Here is a 17177-nt window from a genome sequence, read left to right as displayed (position 1 = left end):
ATAGAAGTGTCCAGGCTCATTCCAGTACAAGCAGAATGCAGCATGCTGCAAAGAAGCCAGAAAGGGCGACTGAGGGCTCGGCCACCTGGAATTAGCATCAGTGCATAGGGTGTGTGGGGGCACATGTGAGATGGGTGGGGAGGGGGACACGCTACAGAAGTGATGTGAATTTTGATAGAAGGGTGAGATTCTGGCAGTAGAGGCAAGAAAAACTAGAAAAGGAAGGGAGGAGGAACTGTGGGCTTGATGGCAGGTAGTGAAGAGTCCTATCTGGCTTAGAGAGGTGGAAAAGGTGGTGAAAGGGGAGATGAGATCAGAAAAACAGGTTGGGGTGGGATCATGGCTGATCCGACATGGAGTGCACTGGGACTCAACTGTAGGCTCTGAGCAGACATTTGAGTGGAAGAGACCAATCAAAGTTCGTCCCCAAAGGATCCCCAAAAGAATCCTGTGCCCACTGGTCCTTGGAGATGTTGCTGATCGATGAGATCAGCCAGCCGGGGCCTCTCAAGTTTCACATCTGTCTGCTCCAGGGAAGATTATTCTTGCAGCCTATGCAGTGCCCACATGGGATGGATGGAGGGAGAGGACTCCTGCAGCCTCCATTCCCAGAGGTTGGCCCTCTGAGAGGGTAGGGGCACCCCTTATCCTAACTCTTAGCCTAAACTCAAGTCGTCTTCTTCCTCTGTTCCTTTGGTATGCCACCAGGCTGTTCCAATTGCCATGCCCTGGGAATTGATTAGGCCCTACTATGTGAGGTGCAGTGCTCTGCCCTGACCAGGAATTGTGCTCCACTGCCCCAGCCCTGGGAAGTGCTCTGCTGAAAACAGTCCTACAGCCCACAGCAAAGCTTGAACCAGACTACATATAGCAGAACCAAGACATTAAACCAATTTGGGACTAGACAGAGGAGCTTTTCAATTGCACACTATTCAGTGGTAGGCATAAGTGTTGTGGTGCCACGTACTAGCTCTAGCTTTACTGTTCTATCCAAGAAGGCTTCCTGAAGGAGCTGGAAGTTGGGGAGGAATTTAAAGGAGTTTTAAAGGAATATTTATAAGAATCAGAGGCTGAGCGCAGTGGCTCACACCTGTAATCCCAGCACTTTGGGAGGCCAAGGTCGTAGAATCGCTTGAGCCCAGGAATTCAAGACCAGTGTGGGCAACAAAGCGAGACTACATCCTTACAAAAAGGTTTTTAAAAATTATCTGTGCATGATGGCATGTGCCTGTAGCCCTAGCGACTCAGGAGGCTTAGGTGGGCGGATCACTTGAGCCTAGGAGGTTGAAACTGCAGTGAGCTGTGATTGGGCCACTGCACTCCAGCCTGGGTGACAGAGCAAGACCCTGTCTCTAAAAATAAATGAATAATAAATAAAATAAATAAAGGAATCCAAGACATTTGGTACAATGGGAGAAGACATTCCAGTTATCCAGCTTTGTTTGTTTGAAGGTAGGAGAACTAGATGGGGACTAGCTGGCTTGGAGCCCTCCGAGCAGATAGTCCTTCAGGGAGTGAAGACAGCTGGCTGCGCTGGGGTAGGAGAGCTTGTGGGGAGTGAGGGTTTCCCTTCTCCTAAACTCAAGCCTTCATCTTTCTCTGTTCCTTTAAGATGCCACTGGCTGTTCCAGTTGCCATGCCCTGGGCGTTGCCATGGGATTCCATTGCTGTAGGAGTGACAATGTTTTGCCATAGAGGATCTGGTTTTGCCGTGGAGTCCAGGTGTCCCTAGGAGCTATTGTCCTAGAGTTCACAGGTTGCCATGGGTGTAGGTACTGTCCTACTGTCTTCGTGGTCCCACAGGGCCTTGATGGTGACGTGATGTCCAGGGGTGGAGCATTTACAGCATGGCCTCCATGTCGTCCTGCCCATGACTGCAGCACCCGGGAAAGAGAGTCACAACAGCAGGGAAGGCAGCAGAGCCTATTTGGGGTTGGGGAGCAGGCAGGCCAGTGCTGCTGCTGCTCCCACTGACACAGTGGATGGCAGCAGACATGAGAGCGGCCTTCCTCAGCCGTAGTGGCGGGGCTGAGACCCTGCGCTGCCTGACGCTCTGCCTGCCCAGTGGGGTTTGCTTGCTGCTCGGCAGGCAGCACGGAGAGGCTATTGCTGCTCCTGCTGCCACCATCAAGGGACCCACTGGGCTCCTAGGAGCACCAGCGTCAGGCCTCCCTACTTGGCACCCCAGGACTCTCTGAGGTTTCCCAGCCCAGCCTGTAGCTTTGGGACCACTGAGGGCCTGCTGCAGGGTCTAGGCTCCTTGGAAGGGAACACTTAGACCCTGAGACTCTAATCGAGGCCATGCACTCTGCAGACAGTTCAGGCATCTTCATCCTGAGGACCCATGGGGGACCATTTAACACTCACAGACGTGTCTGAGTCACTGGAAATCAGCAACAAGGAGTACTAACATTTATTGAGCACTCACTGTTTGCTAGCTGTGCTAGCGCGTTGTTTGTGTAAACCCATTTTATCCTCACACTGAGATATTAATCAAGGATCATATGCAAAATATTTGACAACCCTCACAGGCTTCAGAGCTGGAGGAGTCCTGGGACCCCCCTGTTAACTGTGGTTGCTGGATTGTGGAGGTCCCAGAGGAAGGGCCCAGGTGGCCAGGGTGGCAGGGGGAGCACATGAGGGCTCAAAAAAGCACTTATTTGACTACTGTAAGGAAGTGTTTCATATTTTTTAGCAACCAATATGGCCTTATTGGTGCATGCTTGTTGACTTGTTGACACTGTTATATAAGATTTAGGTATAAGGAAACTTAGGGGAGCCTAAAGGAGGCTAAGCAACTTACCCCAAAGGAATGTGGCAAGTTCACGGTCAAGCTAAGCTTCAAACAAGGTTTGATTCAGGCTCATCATTCAGCCGCTAGATTCTACTGCCTCTTGCACAAGTAGCAACTCACTGCTCCCCCTGCCCTCTTGATGTTCTAGAACCCTTGCACTACATCAGTCTAGCAATGGTCCTTAGAGCCCAGGCCTATAGGAATCGGTTCTCTCTTGCCCTCCTTAGCATTCCTCGAGAGTCAGCTATCTGCCAAGTACCCTTCCTCTCAAGCCTCTCACTGTCTAATGTAGGAAGCAGACCCACAGAGGGGCAGTTAGGATACAGTATCATGGCTAGTGCTGGACAGAGCAAAGCCCTGGAGCTTCAAGAAGAGCCTCCCTAGATGTACAGGAAGGAATAGGGCCAAAGTGGCTGGGATGAGGATAACTAGAATGGTCTGGAAGAGTGGGGGCCTGAAATAAGCTGTTCGTCTGCCTCTGTTTGACTGGGAATGCTGGCTCTGTCACTCACTAACTGTTGATCTTAAATAAGCCACTTAACTGCCTGTTAAAATAGGGATTAGACTCCCCAGCTCCCAGATCTGGGAGGCTGGATGAGATGCTGCATGGGAAAGGACTGGTGCAGAGGCTGGCACGTGGCTGGTTCTGCAGATGTCAGCCCATCAGCATTTCAGGGAATGACTTCCCTTTTACTCTCCCCTCTGCTCACCCTCAGCCTGTAGCCCCTGATTTCTAGACTAGATTTCCCAGAGTGCTGCATCTAGTGGAGAAGTTAGCTTCTTCATGGAAGATTTAAGGACTCATCATAATATCTATCATTTATTATATGTTATGCACCAGGCACTGTTCTAAGCACTTTACACGTATTCATTCATTTAATCGTCACAACAATCTAGTGGATTAGGTACTACTCTTATCCCCTTTTTAGCAATGAAGAAACCGAGAGGTTAAGTAATTTCCCCAAGGTCACACAGCCATGAAGTGGAGTCTGGGTATGACCCCCAGGCAGTCTGGCTCCAGTGACCTGCCTCCTTAGCCACTATGCCATAAGGCTTCTCACCAGTGGAGAGCAGTGGCATTCTTGCATCCCACAGGCATCGTAAGCCCTGTTGGGCAGCAGCCCAGATCTTTTATTCTAAACAGGGTGGACCCACTCAGAGGTTTCCTATAAGAGTTTAGTGGCACAGGGAACTGAGCCTAGAACATCCCTGGACCCACTTGGGTACCTGCCGCAGGCTGAGGACAGTTTGTAGGATCTATGGCTGATGCACTTTTACCACTATCTGTGTTTAATTCTGCACTCTGCACACCCATCCTTTAGGTCCCAAAGGGCCAGTATATCTGCTACAGGGGACGGGTGTGCACCAAGACTCTGGTGTCTGGCCTTGGCCTGGAGCCCTACATATCTCTGAGTCCCTGACTGCCTGGGGCGATAGAAGAAGCACCAGCTTTGGAGTTGTGCTTGTGAGGGTTCAGATCAATTCCAGTGCTTACCAGCTGGTTGTCCGTAGCCCTCTTTGCACTTATTCCTCTTCTGTAGAATGGGGCTTGTACCCACAGCAGGGGGGTAATTATATGGATTATCTAGAAGAGTGAGCATAGAGCACCTGGCACACCTTAGATGATCAGTAAAGCTAGTTCCATTTCCACTTCTCCTGCAGGCCTGCAGACACCCTGTCCTTCCTCACCCTAACCACCGTGCCTCTGCAGACACTAGGGGCAACTAGTGCTCACAATGGGCTTCATTCACAGAATGGCTCCAGCCACTGACTTTGTTTCAATTCAGCCCTGATACTTTAGCTTAGACTCTTGTTTGTGCCTTTACAAGCCCCCTGGAGCCAGCTTAAACAAAAGGGAGAGTTTATTAAAGGACAGAGAGCTGTCTCATAGGGCTGGAGCTCAGGAACCAGGCGTGTTTCCACGGGAAAGGGATGAAGTTTTCTGTGCCTCTTCACGTGCTCTGCATTCTTGCTCCCTCTGTTTTTCTACGCATCTGATTCTTCTCCTCTTGTACCACAGACTGGCTGCTTCTGCCCCCGGTCCATGTGGCGGAACAGGGATGCCCATGGTTTCATGCCTCCTCTGTCCAAGACATCAGCCAATTCCCCCTGGGGCAAAGGGGAACTGGTCTCTAATTGACCCACCCATCACAATTAGAGAAGAAAACATTCACCAGAAGTTGTCTTTGGCAAAGGTTTTAAGGTTATATGTCAGCCCGGTGGTTGTTTAGACTGTGACAAAAAGAAAATAGAAGAAACAATATGGGAAAAGTCAACAGACCATGAGATGTGGAGAAGATTATCAAAGGGTAGCACCTTATGTTCGAGCCGATGACCCATTTCCAGTCCTTAGCCTGGGCCTGGCTCCTGTCGAGATCAAGGTGAAAACTGGCCATGTCCTCATTTCTGGGCAGGGATGAAGATTCAGGCCTGATCTATAGCTTTACCCTGGATCTGTCATTTCCCTGTCTGTCCCAGGTTCAATGAAACCACCTGTTCTGTTCACAATCTTTTCATTGGCCAACAAGCCCTCTGGTGGTCCTCCATGCTTCCTGCCAGGGCTGAGGCATAAAATCTGCCTCAGTGGCCTGTTATCACACAGCTGGGAGGACAGCTGGGGAGGAACGAGGCCAAGACATCCTGGTTCCTTCTCTTCTCTCGTGGGGGAACAGGTGGATGGGCTTGGTGCTGATCCATTATTTCCCACAAGCATGGGGCTGGAGCTAGGGTATTGGGTTGTGGGGAGGGTCCCCTGGTTTTGCCTTACAGGGTGGGATGTTCCATGGGGGAGATGGGAAAAAATTTGCCAAAGAGGATCTAGCCCTGCTTCTGAGCCAGAGGACCCCAGCCTGGACCTGGGCCTGGGGCAGGGGGTGGATTCCTGCCATTTTCCCACACTCTGCATAGAGATTGGATTTCCTGTTGAAATTGTATCTTTGGATTACGATCGTAAAGTTCCCAGCTTCTCAACTCAAGCTGTTTGCAGCAGCTCTGTGTAGCCTAAGTCATCGGCATTACTCTATTGGGTTCTAGGAGGGAAGATCCGGAGTATAGTGGCCAAATGCACAAGCTATGGGGTCAGAGAGACCCAAATTCAAATCCTGATTCTGTTTGAGACCAGCCTGGCCAAGATGGTGAAACCTGGTCTCTACTAAAAATACAAAAATTTGCTGGGCATGGTGGTGCACGTCTTATAATCCCAGCTACTCGGGAGGCTGAGGCAGGAGAATAGCTTGAACCCAGGCGGTGGAGGTTGCAGTGAGCTGAGATCGTGTCACTGCACTCCAGCCCGGGGACAGAGCAAGACCATGTCTCAAAACAAATAAACAAACAAATCAAATCCCAGCTCTATATTAACTAGCCATGAGATTCCGACTCAATTAACCTCCCTGAGCTTCAGGTTCCTCATCTATTTAATGGGTCAAATAATATCTGTCTCATAGGATTGCTATGAAGATTAAATGAGATAATGTGTGTAATACACTGAGCACAGTGCCTAGCAAATGAAAAGTGCCCCAAAATTGATTGTTTTATATTACTATCTCATTGTTATCTACCCACTCCACTATGTGGGTTTATAGAGGAAGGAGTCATGGCCTCTGCCCTTTGGAGCTCCCTGTCCTGATGGAGGAGACACAGCGCTGCACTCAACAACCCACTGGTTGGTTGGAGGAAACATAGGTCTTGCCTCAGGGAGCTCCCATTTTAGTGGAGGAGATGAGCCCCAGCCTGTTCTTCTCGAGTCCTCTATTTTCCTGGATCCTTCCTCATGAGCCGTGGTATGCCCTCAGCCTGCCCCTCTGCCACCAGTCCACCCATCTCCTCCCTTTTCCCCTGCAGCCAGGCCTGCCATCTCTAGAAAGCCCCCATCTCTCCTTTCTGTGTCTTTGGGCCCAGGTGTCCTCGGGTTACTGGGTGACTTGCTCATCAGGTCCTGCCTGTGTGTGCCAAGCTTGTTCTCAAGAAGCGTCTCCCCAGGATGCTAGTTCCTCTCTAAACACCGCCCAAATTGCACACACAAAAATTAGACCTGTCAGTTTGCACACTGTCTCCCTTAAATTTGCATTTGATTAAGAAGCACCAGCGTCCTCCCACCCACGCTTCTTTCTTCCCGAGCTTCTTCTCTTTGAAGTGCCCCCGCCACCCCGCCCGACCATTCTCCCAGCTCTCTCCCTTTGCTGTGCTCAGGAAATCCTCCAGTTGGGCTCCTCTCCGTTGCCTCGGCCACTCCCGCAGATCTGCTTGGCATTCTCTGCTTCTGGCCTCTTTTCTGAGGCCAGCTCTGCAGAGTTTGCCTGGGTACAGTATGTTCTCGTTGTGCCTCCAACAGTGTCAGTTCCTGGAGCTCACTGTCAGGAGTCCAGCAGCTGGCTTAGAAATCAGCTGCCTTTGCTGAGGGCTCATGGAGATGAGGTGAGGCCTATCCTCCATTTCTGTCCCCACTGGCCACAAGCACTAGCTCATGTAGGAAACCACTAGATGCAGAATAATCTTTGAAAAGCCCTCTCCTCTACTCTTCCCATCTCAGTCTCTCTCTGGAGGGTTGAGGGCAAGAGCCACAGGTGGGCAGATAGCACCCCACCCCCCCACCGCCCACCACCTCTTGAGGTCAGCTGGATCACCTTCACTCCTCCCATGGCTGAAAGACAAAGAGAGGGTAAGACCAGGGTGCTTCTTAGAACACCTGGCTCCTTTTCTGCAGACACACCTTTGGAGAATCATCATTAAGATGACCGAATTGCCTCTGCCTCCCTGCCCACTCCCAGCCCGACAGTAAACCTGCTGCGGCTTGGAGTTTTTCTACCATCTACGTTGCATCCTCCCTCATCTCTCAATTATCTGTGCTAGTGTTAAAAAAAAAAAAAAAAACAAGCCATTCCATCTGCCTCAAACTGCTCTTCTTAAGATTTTGGGATAGCAGTTTTCCTCTTCTAGTTTCCAGTCACTTTTGACTATGACTGGTGCCCATTTTGATGCCTTGAACTCACGTGTAAAGGAAGTGAAGGAGCAGGGAGTTCCAAGGGAGTGGGCAGCTGAAGGCCACTCACCCATCGGTAAGTCCCTCTGAGGTCAGAGGGAGCGGGTTGCCAGAGGGAAGGAAATGAGCCCCAGAATCCCACCATTCTCATAAACAGCCCATCGCTCTAATCGCTCCTTCCCCAGCAACACTGGGCCTCCGATCTGCCCATGGTGAAGGCTGGGAAGCCAGCACCTCCTTCTCCATGTCTGCCTCCCTCTTGCTTCTTGGCTCCCATATGTTCAGGGAATGCAAACTGACACTAGTATCAGCCTGAGCCAGGCATAATTGGAAAGGGAATCTTTCCCCACCCCCAACCTTGTCTTGCCTCCCTCCTTACCAAAAAAAAAAAAAAAAAAAAAAATCATATATTATCTCAAGCAGCTCTGTTATGTAGGAAACATAAGTCTGGAAGAAAAGACAGATGGGGTGGGGGATGGTTTATGAGGGCGGTCGAGCAACTGTCCTTTATAGCCACTGAGGAGAGATCAGGAGAAAATGATAGTAACAAGAAGAGCAAGAAGGACTGAGGTTAGACTTTAAGAGCTTGCCTTTATGATAAATAAGAACCAGGAGTGATGGGCGGAGGAAGCCAGGGCCATCTCCCTCCGTGCCTAACTGCCCGGCAGCCCACATCCTTGGCTTACTGCCTGCCTGGAAGATGTTGCCTACCTGTACCCTGGGGGAGAAAGAGCAAGTGGGACAGGGCTGCTGAATATTCTGCCTTTCTCCTGGGTGGGAGTGGCCTTCCCTCACTCTCGGCTCCCTCCTGGCCTGCAATTTCAAGGGCCTGCAGATTCAAGGACTTAGGGTTTCTGGGAGGCAGGGAAGTATGGGGCTCTGTGTGGGCTCCTTGGCAGAACCAGCAGGCAGCCACCCTCCACCATGTTCCATGGTAGGATTTCTCTCAACGGAATTAAAAAAACAAGAGCCAAGAATAGAGGCAAGGACGCCGTGCTCCCTCTCCATGAAGCCAGGCCCCCAGAGAGGTTCAAGACACCTCTGGTTCAGAATTCACCTGAGAGTGTGGGCGCAGCTGAGGCTGAGGATGTCCCCTCACCTCCGATTTTATGGCAAGCCACAACATCACAGCATCAAAGCTAGATGAGTTCTGAGAGGTTAAGTGCAAACTCTTTCATTTTGCAGATGAGGAAACTGAGGCCCAGAGAAGAACAGGAACTTGCTAAGAATCACCTGGGGCTCCCCTGACTCCTGGTGCAGTGATTTCCCTGCTAAAGTTTAATTAAGCCATCCTCTTCCTTAGGCTGTAAAGTTAGGATGCCCTGACTGGGCACACACAGCTGGTTCTTGAAACAAAGGAGTGGGCTAAGTGCTGTTCCCACCGTGGCAGATGTGTTCTCTGGAGCTGATGGTCTCCTACAGAGAGGGAAGGAGTTGGTGGGACCATGTCAGAGCCGGGTGGGATCATCGTCCCATCCCATCTGACAGATGAGGAAATTGACATGCCCAAAAGCAAAATTTGCCCAAGTCCACCCAGCTGGTGAGTGGCAGATCAGAGACCCCAATCCAGGTCTCCTGCCGTCTATTCCTGTCCTGTGATCCTTCTTGCTTCTTCTTATTTTAGTCAGTGGACCCGGGGAGGAGGAGGATGCGCTGCCTATCACAGTAGCACCTCAGCAAACAGCTGCTATTGGCCTGATCCATGAATTTTTAAAACTGTCTTTGGTTTTAGGGTCAAGTAACAAACTCACCTCTCCCTCCCTGTGGCTTTTAAGCCTCATAAATATGCTTTTAAAAGTCACTCCGCAGTTCCTCCCACATACAGAGACTCATAACATCGCTCAGTGAAACCTGAGGGGCGGCCAGAGCTGCTTTCTATGGCTGAGGGTGGTGGCTGAGGGATCTTCTTCTGGAAGATGCCCCAAGTGTAGGGACATCTTGATGGTCCAGGGTGGAGGCCCCTTGATGGTCCAGGGTGGAGGCCCCCACTACGCATCTGATGGGCCAGTCTCACTGGCCAGAGTCCTATCACAGGCCATGGCCATAGGCCCCAGGAAATTCTGGGTCATTGGTGTCAGCTTGAGGCACTTGAAACCATAGCGCCCATGTCTTCCTCCTGCTGAGGGCTCCTGGGGCCTGGGGACTGCCTCAGGTTTCCCCTTGAGAAAAATTAAGGTGGTGACAGCAGTGGGCAGAGTATGAAGTCATATCTGCCAAAGTCCAAGCCCCTCTCTCAAAGAGCAGGCCAGCAAGGAGGGTTTGGGATTTCAGCCCCAGATCTAGGAGGCTCCCATCCCTCCGCCTCCTGCCACCCCCCACCAGCTTCCTGGCACCCCTACTCTGATGGCTTTAGCAGGCTTTGTACTCAAATGGGAGTGAGCTTTGCTTCCACACCTCTTAAAAGGTGATTTCTTAAGGATGAAATGTGATGTTCGCTAATGGGCACTTTAAAAGCCTTGGCACAGAGAACCGTGTGCCATGGACTGGGGCAGGCCAGCTCCATCCACTCGCTCATCACTCCTGTCCACTGCCACCCGTGGCTTTCCTCCTAGGGTCTCTGCCTGTGTCCCAGCCCCTCCCCATGGTCTCAGCACCGCTCACTTGTGTGGGGTGCCGCTGTGGAAGGCACCTTCTGGGGACTGAGACTCCAAGGGTAGAAAGGTGGTGCTGGGCATGGGTTGATGCAGCCCCCCACCCCACTGCTTGGAAGGTTGGAGCATGGAAGGGTGAAGGCTGCCAAGAGCCACCTCTGTAGTGTATAAAATTGACACTGGTTCCTAGTCCCGTGGGCTTTTAACGGTCCTGCATGCCTGTTCCAGACCCCATTGTGTGGACAGAAGGGGGCCTTTGGGATCCTTCCCTCCACCTTCTCACCTCACCTCGCTCCTCTCAGCATCTTCATTAGCTGCGTTGGGGTCCCTCCTGCACCTTGCTTCCTTTTCCTAACTCCTCTGTTGAGCAGAGCCATGAGCGGTGTGCTGAAAAACAGAATCAGGTCCTTGGATGGGTTTTCTAGGGAAAATGCATGACAAATGGCCTAAGCGTGGCTGGACCTAGGGCAGGAAAAGCACGGAAGGTAGCTGAGGATGGAGCTTTGGGACCCTGTGTAGCATTGTGGTTAAGATCCCAGGCATGGTTAGCAACAAATGGCATGGGGATCCTCAACACCTGTCGGGTATCTACTATATGCCAGTCTAGGAATTTCAACAATGAACAAATAGACCCATTCCTTCTCTTCATGGACTTACAACTTCGTGGGGCAAATGGTGTGGAGCAAATGATCACAGAATCCTCAACTCACATTGGGTACATGTTGTGTAGGGAAGTAAAGGGTGCAACGATTTGGATTAGAGAGGCTGAGCCAGGGAGGGCTTCTCTGAGGAGGTGAGCTTTCAGCCAGGGTTCTGAGGCTGAGCAGGAGTCAACCAGGCAGAGGGACAGTATGTGTCAGCTCAGAGGTCCGAGGAGGCTCAAGTATTTGAGGAAAGTGGAAGAAGGCCACCGAGGTGGCAGTGGTGCAACATGAGGCTGGGAAGATGGGAGGGTGAGAGGGTGGGCTGGGCCAAACAGGGCCTTGTAGATGAGGGTCAGGATTGTGAATTTTATCCCTACATCCAGTGGAAAGACAGGAAAGCTTTTAATTGGAGAAATGACATCAGGTTTGTGTTTTTCCAAAGTCACTGAGGCTGCTGTGGGGAGAGGAAGTGAGAGAGATAAGAGTGGTGGGTTCCTGGAAGACACTAGAAGCTGTTAAGAGCCATCCAGGTGACACCACAGTGGCCTGGGTAGGGAAACATCAATGCAGATGTGAGGGTTGGAGGGCAGTAAACAGATTCCTGCAGGCTCCAGGGAGGGAGCTGAAGTGGAGAGGCTGAAGAACTGACCAGGGATTCCCTGGGAAAAGAGACAGGGACTTGTGGGCCTGGTGCACTGTGTTCCCTGAGCCCACAGTGAGGTTTCTGGTGACACCAGGATAAGGCTTCTGAACCCCAGGAGCATCTCTGATCCTGTGCATTGATGTTTTTTTTTTTCATTTTTACTTTTTTAGAAAATTAAAGCACATCTTTTTGCATAAATACAAAAGTTCCTTATGTATAAAGGAAATAAAGTTGATAATCCCTATTAGAAAATAAGTTTTCTAATAGGGATACCTTTTTAAAAAGGTAAGCTCGGGCTGGGTGCCGTGGCTCACGCATGTAATCCCAGCACTTTGGGAGGCTGAGGCTGGCGGATCACGAGGTCAGGAGATCGAGACCACGGTGAAACCCCGTCTCTACTAAAATACAAAAAATTATCCGGGCGTGGTGGTAGGCAACTGTAGTCCTAGCTACTCAGAGAGGCTGAGGCAGGACAATGGCATGAACCTGGGAGCGGAGCTTGCAGTGAGCCGAGATCGCGCCACTGCACTCCAGCCTGGGTGACAAAGTGAGACTCCATCTCAAAAAAAAAAAAAAAAAAAAAAAAGGTAAGCTCATCTCAGCTGTACTTAGGGCACATGAGATTCATATAAATTTTGAGCTCAGGAAAGATGGAGGAGCAACTAGAGTGTCCTGAGCAGGCAGATGTGGTGATGACCATGGTAGCAGCAGTGATGGTGGCAGTGATGATGATGGTAGTAGAGATGATGGTGATGGTTTGATGATAGAGATGACGGTGATTTTTTGTTGATGATGGCAGTGATGATGGTGATGTTTTGGTGATGACGATAGAGATGATGTGGTGATGCTTTCTTTGATGATGGTGGTAGAGATGCTGGTGGTGTCTTGGTGATGCTGGTAGAGATGATGGTGATGTTTTGGTGATGGTGGTGGAGATGCTGGTGATGTTTTGGTAGTGGTGGTAGAGATGCTGGTGGTGTCTTGGTGATGCTGGTAGAGATGATGGTGATGTTTTGGTGATGATGGCAGCAATGATGGTGGTAGAGATGATGGCAATGGTTTTGGTGCTGGTAGCGCCAGTGGTGATGACTAGAGCAGTCATCCTATCTGCAGCTTCAGAGGCAAGGACACTCACTGTTATGGCAGTTGTGATGCTGGTCATTTCTGCCCCAAGTGTGCCTAGTTATAAGAGCTAAAGGTGATGTCTAAAGGACCTACTTACTTCACTTCTTGAGGCAAACAGTATTACTGAGCCCAGGACCATGCTGGATACTGTGGAGTTCTAGCAGAAGGGTAGAAGTCCCTGCCTTCTGGGAGGGTATTATCTTCCCCAGGATATAACCAAGTGCTAAATCTCCGTGTCCCATCTCCCTGTATGACATTGATCTCTCTTCATATGTCCTTTTTACGGGCTGAACTGAGGAGCTCCACATATGTTAAGGTGCTCCCTCTTCAAAGCCGGCACTTCCCCTCCATACCTGCCTCCTGCCCCACCTCACCTACACATACCTCTGAGCAGGTATGAGACAGGTTAGAGTGGGCAAATGGAACTTTGTTGGACCAACAGGGAAGAATGTGGACACTGAGGCTAACAGTGCTACAGTGTGACCTTGAACAAGTCATTCTACCTCCTGGGGCCTCAATTTGTTCATCTCTCCTAAATAGAGAATAATATTTGCTCTACCCTTTCTAGCTTAAAAAGTTGTGGGGAGGACCGAATGAGATCATGGATGTGAAAACTCCTGCGCTCCTAAGCGTTGGGTGGATGCCACTGGGAGACGCAGACCGTGGGCACGCCAGGTCTCTAGGCAGTGGGCATTTCTCACGGAATCTCCTAGCTATCTGGTCAGCAGACCTGGCCATAAGGGGCTCTGGTCTGGAAGTTCCCATAGGGAACCATGCCACTAGTCACAATACAGACGCTGGCTTCTATCTCTGGTGAGTAATGTCAGGCTGTCCCAAGGTTAAACTCTTAAAAGAGAGGCTCCATTTCTCCACAAGGAGCAGGCCCAGCTTAGGGTAAAATGTCAGAGATATGAGACTTTCTCTGCCATCCTGATCCTCCGCATCCCGGCCTCTCTCCCACTTTCACTCTATCAGCAGTGTCCCGTCTGTCCTCTTCAGCCTGCCAAAGCTTTCCTCTCTCTTCTTCCTTCTCTACTTTCTCTCAGGATTGAACCAAGAACTCACTCACACTGAGGCCACTACTAACTGACAACAGCCTAAAGCACTGTATTTGAAATGTTTTTTCTCTCACCTTGACCCTCCGAGTCAGAAATACATTTTTCAGCAAACTCAGTACACACATACTGAGTCAGAAGTTTCATGAAACAATACCATGCACAATATATTTAAGTTTTTTGTATGTGTGATTTCTTGATTGTATTGTATGTGGTCTAATTTTTTTTCAGTTGCTGGTTGCAATCCACTACATTGATTTCATGATCCACAAATGAGTTACAACCTGCAATTTGAAAAGTCCCTGGCCTAAAAGAACCTTCTTTCTAAGCACAGAAAGTCCCTGGGAACTGGTTGTCAAGACAGTTTACCCAGATTTTGGATAATAGAGCATTTTCTTTGTGCCAGGCCCTGTTCTGGGTGCTTTATGTATAATAGTTCAGTGAACCCACACAACCCATCTATGAGGTAGATGTTATTGTGATCATCATTCACATTTTATGGGCCAGGAACCTGAGGCAAAGAAAGGTTAAGTTCTTTATCTAAGCTCTTACTGCTAGTAAGTGGCAGAACTCAAGACGCCATGTGTTTAACAGTTGGGCTCTGCTGCCTTTCCGGGTGTCATAGAAACAAGGTGGCTTTGCAGAGGGATATACATGATGCTCTAAGAAAGCCTATAAGAAGTCCCTGTGGTCAGAGCAGGACTCAGATGCTTCTAGAAGGCAAGCTTGGTTTGCATGTTGTAAAAAACCTGCCAAACAGACTGGGCTCTGAGAACTTACAGCCCAACAGACGCTCAAGCTCGACTGCCCTGTGGACGCACATAGACTGATGGCGATGCCAGTGGGGACGACTGAAGCCCTTGGGGTGCATGTTAGGCCCACATGTAGAACTCTGCCCACTGGCCAATCAGCAAGCAGTACCGAAGAAAAGCCTGACTCTGGTCTTTACAAGAAAATACTGCCGTTAATTTTAAACACACCTCTTTTTGCAGGCTAAATAGAAAAGTGAGCTTAATCTACACTCTTGCTGTTTTTTAATGAATTTATTGTTTTAGGCTCTGTGAGAATGCAATAAAAGTTAAAAATGTATTTCAGAACACAGTGCAAATGTGTCTCCACATTTGATGGATTGCTTTTGAGTCCAACACTTCCGGCCCGTGGGCCGGCAGGCCCCACAGATGGGCCGTGGCATCTACGAGCAGAGCGAGAGTGCGTCTATAAGGGATGGTCGTGGGAGGCACACACTTATCAGATTTCATTTCTGTTCTCTTCTCTTGGCATAGTAGCTGGAGAGTGGTAAAATGGGAGATGGAGAGACAGTGAAACAGCTGAAGTAGCAGCCTCAATTATTTACAGACTAGATTGTCAGCCTCCCAAAAAATGAGAATTGACCTCACATCTCTCTTCTCCTTTTCACAGCTGGGAGGGTCAGGCACATTACTATTGGCCACTCTCAGTATTGGCCATTCTTACCTTCCCATCCCTCCGCATCCTCAGCTAAGCTCAATGCAGAAATTCAAACGCAAGGAGCAGGCCCTGCCCTCAGAGAGCCCCCCATTCTGATGTGGGAGAGAGGGCAGAAGAGTTCAAGACCCAGATCGTTAACAAGGGAAGGCATAGGCATAGGACAGAATGTATGTAGCCATGGGCACTGTAAGGGGCATAGCAGTTGAATAGCAGCCTTGTCTAGAGCCTAGATTTGGAATATTGCCCAAGAGTTGCACTTTGTAAACTGAGTCTATAAATACCAAGAGAATGTTGAAGAGGAGCTATTGAAGCCAGGTAGAGTTAGGGTAGGATTCTTAGAAGAGGTCAAACGTGAAGGGCAGCAGTCATGGAGAAGGTGCTTCTTCTGAAGGTAGGGCCCAGTCAGTGCCTTGAAGCGGGAACCAAAGACTAGGAAAGCCTAAGCCAACATTTCTCAGTCCTGTTGGGGACTGCGCCAGCCACTGCTCTAAGACCTCGCTGCCAGGCCTGGTAGGTGGCCAGCCCAGGTGTCCAGGTGCCCAGGTGCCCCACAGCAAGCCAAGGCCTCAGTCCTCCCTTCACTTGATTTTCTGTGAGCCTTGCTTGCCAGCTAAGGTGTAGGGCCCTCCTTAGCTGTGGACGCAGAGCCAAGTTAAGTCGCCATGGTAACCCTCTGGCTGATGGGGACTTGGGTTGCCATGGAAACTTGTCTAAAATCAAAAAGTATTTTGGAAGAGGGGTTGCAGCAGAGAGGAAGAGTGGTGGGGGATGTCTGCCGCAGTGCCGCACTACCCATGATTCAGTTCTGTGCCCTTCTTGGGTTCCTCCTGGAATGAGTGTGTGTGTGTGTTGGGGGGTTGTCCAGGGCCCAGCCCAGGGCTTCTAAGAAATAGTCATTGCTGGTACCAGGAGCCCTCCTGGAGGCCCTCCATCAAAACGTGTGTTAGGCCATTCTTGCATTGCTATAAAGAAATACCAGAGGCTGGATAATTTATAAACAAATGAGGTTTAATTGGCTCATGTTTCTACTGGCCGTACAGGAAGCATGGTGCAGGCATCTGCTCAGCCTCCAAAGGAGCCTCAGGGAGCATTTACTCATGGCAGAAGGTGAAGTGGGAGCAGGCTTGTCACATGGTGACAGAGGGAGCAAAAGAGAGAGTTGTGGGGGTAAGTGCCACACAATTTTAAACAACCAGATCTCACGAAAACTGGCTGAGCACGGTGGCTCACACCTGTAATCCCAGCACTCTGGGAGGCCGAGGCGGGCAGATCACTTGAGGCCAGGAGTTTGAGACCAGCCTGGCCAACATGGTGAAACCTCATCTCTACTAAAAATACACACACAAAAAAATTAGCCGGGTGTGGTGGCGTGCGCCTGTAATCCCAGCTACTCGGGAGACTGAGGCAGGAGAATTGCCCGAACCTGGGAGGTTGAGGTTGCAGTGAGCGGAGATCACGTCACTGCCTGGGCAACAGAGCGAGACTCTGTCTCAAAAAAAAAAAAAAACTCAGCCGGGCGTGGTGGCTCACGCTTGTAATCCCAGCACTTTGGGAGGCCGAGGTGGGCGGATCACGAGGTGAGGAGATCGAGACCACGGTGAAACCCCGTCTCTACTAAAAATACAAAAAATTAGCCGGGCGTGGTGGCGGGCGCCTGTAGTCCCAGCTACTCGGAGAGGCTGAGGCAGGAGAATGGCGTGAACCCGGGAGGCGGAGCTTGCAGTGAGCCGAGATCGCGCCACTGCACTCCAGCCTGGGTGGCAGAGCGAGACTCCGTCTCAAAAAAAAAAGAACTCACTATGGCAAGGATGGCACCAAGCCGTGAGGGATCCACTCCCATGACCCAAGCACTTCCCATCAGGCCCCACCTCCAACATGGG

The 17177-nt window shown here is 50.3% G+C and overlaps 1 protein-coding gene across 6 annotated transcripts in view; it reads left to right on the top strand.

The window, feature by feature from the left end:
• Positions 1–17177, top strand: part of NAV1 (neuron navigator 1) — a 288925-nt gene that overhangs the window by 119229 nt on the left and 152519 nt on the right. The gene's annotated exons all lie outside the window — the stretch shown is intronic.

Source organism: Symphalangus syndactylus, chromosome 19, assembly GCF_028878055.3.
Source record: "Symphalangus syndactylus isolate Jambi chromosome 19, NHGRI_mSymSyn1-v2.1_pri, whole genome shotgun sequence".
Lineage (NCBI taxonomy): Eukaryota > Metazoa > Chordata > Mammalia > Primates > Hylobatidae > Symphalangus > Symphalangus syndactylus.
The sequence above is the reverse complement of the archived record's forward strand: the minus strand, read 5'-3'. Positions and strand labels throughout refer to the sequence as shown.